The sequence below is a fragment of the Pinus tabuliformis genome, chromosome 7 (genome assembly GCF_031772625.1).
Source record: "Pinus tabuliformis cultivar Carrire ecotype Pingquan chromosome 7, CPIR1, whole genome shotgun sequence".
In the NCBI taxonomy this organism is placed as follows: Eukaryota; Viridiplantae; Streptophyta; class Pinopsida; order Pinales; family Pinaceae; genus Pinus; species Pinus tabuliformis.
The window spans coordinates 1255668724-1255673116 of record NC_142293.1 but is presented as its reverse complement, the minus strand read 5'-3'; positions in this window follow the sequence as shown (position 1 = coordinate 1255673116).

Here is a 4393-nt window from a genome sequence, read left to right as displayed (position 1 = left end):
GGCCTCCTCATTTTTCCTCTAGGGATGTGATCATGTTGAAGTCACCTCCTACAATCCATGGTGAATCTGGGAATAAGCTTCGGATTGTTCCCACATTCTGAAGAAAGCTCCTGCGTTCTCCCATTAAATGGGGACCGTATACCCTAGTGAGAAGGACCCATTCCCGAGAACCTATATTCCTGAATTTGCCTGAAAGAATTCGAGGCACGCTTACCCAATTTTCAAATTGAACTTCCTCTGGGTTCCAAAGAATTGCTAGGCCCCCTGCACTACCTATGGCATCCTGACCCATTATTTCATAATGAGGATTGAATTTACTCATTATCTCTTTCAATTTCTGTTCACTAATCTTTGTTTCTTGAATTATCATTATGTTGGGTTTATCTTTTTTCAACCTGTCTCTCAGATATCTCTGTTTCCCCTTACTATTCAACCCTCTAATATTCCATGTTGTAATTATCATTTTAACAATTTGAGGGGTTGTTGGAATACCTCTGAAAGAGGTATGACTCTTCCTGAATTGACCAACATATCTCCAACCATTTGAATGGTCTCGCTCATGGGTCTTCTTCCCCATTTTCTTCCTCCTTTTCCGGCATTACCCATTTCTGTGCCTTGGCCTCCTTGCGCTCCTAGCTGTTCTGGTTGGTTTGCTATGGCTACCCCTCCTTTCTCCTTATATTTTTGGAACATGTCCTTGTATAATTGCTTTTGTTCTTCCGGTATGAATCTTTCATCCAAATGCCTCCATTCATGCAGAAGTCTCTTCATTACTTGTTCCTCTTCACTCCCTTTGTCCTTTTGTGGATCTATCTCCATTTGGGTTTGGTCTTGGGGGGTTCCCATGCTTTCTCCTTCCTTCTCCTGTTCCAAATTTGTTTGCATTGTGTCTTTTCCTTTGTCCCTTTTTGAAGGTTCTGCTGGTTCTTCTTCACTGTCTTCCCTTTCTGTTTCCATTTCCTCTTCCTGTAGTACCCCGAACTTGTTTTGGTTTTCCAAGGTTACTGTTTTGACAAATGGTTTTAGAGGGAATGATCCTTTTTGAGATTTCCTTCTGGTAAGCACTTCTGTGAAACCTTCGTCGTCCTCCTTGTTTGCCTCTGTCTCCTTCTTCTCTTCCTCTCCCTTTCCTGCTACTGCTCCAGATGCATTCAAAGGACATTGTTTGAAGAGATGGCCATATTCATGGCATCTTCTACAGCGGAATGGGATATGCTCATAATCCACTGGTTGTTGCCAGACCTCATCATGGTACTCTACTTCGATATACTCCAGAAGCGGTTCTGTGATATTCATGTATACACAGATCCTGGCATAGGACATATATCTTCCTCTTTTAGTGGTCTCAGCTACTTTGAAAAATGTCCCGATTGTGTTTCCTATTCCTTCCAGAATCTCTAGATCCCAGAACTCGATTGGGAGTCTAAACAGTTTGACCCAGATAGGTGCCGCTAGCATTTTTTCTTTGTCTGGGTTGTAGCATTCCTCCCAGTGCCTCATAAATAGACCAACGTTGTTCAGGAAGTAGGGTCCTCCCTCAAAAATCCTCTCCTTATCTTCCAGGTTAGCGAAAATGACTGTGAAAAAACCCTTTGCCCCTAGTTTTAGGTCTATGTGTCCCTTGGGCTTCCATCTCTGTTGTATCCATTTGGCCAGATCCTTCTCAGACGGCCAGGTCCCCACAAACTTACAAATCAAAGCATGATCTTTCATGTATCCTCTATACTCTTCAAGTTTATTGTTAGGGATTACAAACCTGGGTTTTTTCGTTGCTCTGGGTAGGCATCTGCTCCCCAACCCTGCTTGCTAGTGAGCCCCCATGACTAGGATGTCCTTGTTTATTTTTCCGGTACCTCCATATGCCCCATTTCTGCTTGTCTCACCTGTTGCAACATTTTTATAGGAGGGGATCTCTCCCCTCTCGTCCCCGTCTGCCATTTCTCTGTCAATCCTGCCTACCTTCTATCTCCCATCCTCCACTCGTCTCTGCACTCTTCGCTTCTCTGATCAGGTGCGGGTGGTTGCAGGCTTCCCTTGCACCCTGTCCCAGGTTCAGGTCTGCCAGAGGCGACCCGTTCCGAAACCCTAACCCTACTTGATTTCCTTCATCGCTCTCTCCACCTGATGATATTATCATTTTTATCTTATTATTTTATGTATATATTGAAAATTATCAACATTATTTTGATGGAGAATTATTATGTATGGTGATATTAGTATCTTTTGATGGATGTTGTGAAATTACCTTAGAATAATGGTGTCCACGAAAGATTTTGATATGATAATCACACATTTGAACCTTAGTTGATTTGATTAAAGATGATGAGGATATTATTAGTATTATCTTGTTACTTTATATATGTGTTGAAAATTGTCAACGCTTTTTTATGGAGAATCATTATGTTGGATGTAATGTTGTGAATTTACCTTGGAATAATGATATATGCGATAAGTGTTGATTTAGTATTCATACATGTATATTGAAAATTGTCAATGATTTTTTGATGGAGAATTGTTATCTTTTTTATGAATGTTGTAAATTACCCTTAAATTTGTTTACAAATATTAAGTTATCAATTTTAATTGTGATATCTTCTTAAATAAGTTATACATGAAAATACATCCTCATCATCTTTGAGGAGAATACTATGTTGTGGGTTGAAATACCCCTTTCTCCTAGACTATATAAGACTAAAATACAAGTTATGTACTATGAGGACCACGTTACCCTAGTCTATAACAAGTTGTCCCCTTCATCTAACTTTTGTTACCAAAATTCTCACTCGAGGAAAAAATCTAGAGTTAACTAGAATTTGACACTCTTGTTCAATTTCAGAAACTCATATGGTGGAATGTGATCTCTTTATCTTCATCTTTAGCTTTTTCCTAAAAATAAAAGCATATAAAAGCAGGAAAGAGCCATAAAGCATGGGGAAGCTTTTTCCTAAGCACAAAAGCATCTAAAAAGTGGAAAAGGCCATTTTTATATGAGGAAACATTATTCACCCAAAAGCTTTGCCAAAATTGAACTAATGAGGAATTTTGGAAATCTTCATAGCCTTCACTTTCCTATATATGGGAGGCTTGGCCATTGAGAAAAGGATGGGAATTCTTGTATTGTCACGCTGCTGAGATCTATTTTAAGAGGGAGAGTTTTGGATTTAGGGGTTGGGGGATGTGTTCCTGCAAATGAATTTGATGGTTGTAACTTTCCTCCAACTCCTTTATTAATATAGATCAGTTGTTCTTCCTTCCATATGCTGATATTCATTCTTTACTTATTCTATTTAACTAATTAATGTGTGGGATTTTGGTTTATATTTATTTATTCAATAATATTTATATGTTTCTGATAGTTTCAATTATCAAGATATTATGTTATGATGGTTGCTTTGTTCTCTCTCTTATGTGTAGGACCAAGATTTGGAGCTAGCTAGGAGCGCTTCCCAACTACACTAAAAACTCCAACAAGACCTGCATGTGAGGACTCACAAGAATTCCTTCTCTTTTTCTTAATCTATACTCTACATCTTGATCTACTAAGAATCATGAGCCTTAGAACAACCTTTCTCTTAATCAGTTTGTCCTAGGTTTCTGGGATAAAATAAGAAGGTTTTATGTTAATCTAATCGTGTATTAAATACTACAACAAAATGATATTTAGAAACTGTAATATATTTCACTATGTAATTGAAATTAGTAAAATGAACCCATAAAGGGGGTCATAAATGGAAATAAAAGTAAAACTCTAAACAAGAAGCCAAAAGTGGATGTAACCATGGATGAAAAATTGGGAGTAGAATTGGATGTTAAACTAGCCATCAAAACAAGATGCAAACAATGACACAAAAAGGGTTTGAAAATAAAATTAAAAAAGGATGCAACACTAGACACAAAGAAGGGAACAAAATAGGGCATACAAAATGATACCAAATTGGGCACAAACAAGGATGCAAAAATGGACACCAAATGAGGATGCAAAGAATGGTGTAAAATTAGGATGCAAAATTGGGTGCAAAAAGGATGTAAGAAAAGACACAAAACAAGATGCAAAATGGGACTAAAAAAGGGTGAAACCAAGGATGCCAAAAATGATGCATAACTAGATGAAAATTCAAACTAAAATCTAGGTGAAAAATGAGATGCAAATGTGGACACAAAATGTGGCAGAAAAAAGGATGCAAATTTGGATGCCAAAAATGATGCAAAATTAGACACCAAAAAGGATGCAAAATTGGACATAAAAAATGGTGCAAAATTGGACACAAAAGTAGAAAAAATGGTGCAAAAATGGGCATAAAAATGGCTCAAATTTGGATGCAAATTGAGATGCAACATTGGATGCAAAATGAGGTGCAACAAATGATTCAAAACTTGGTGCAAAAACAAATGC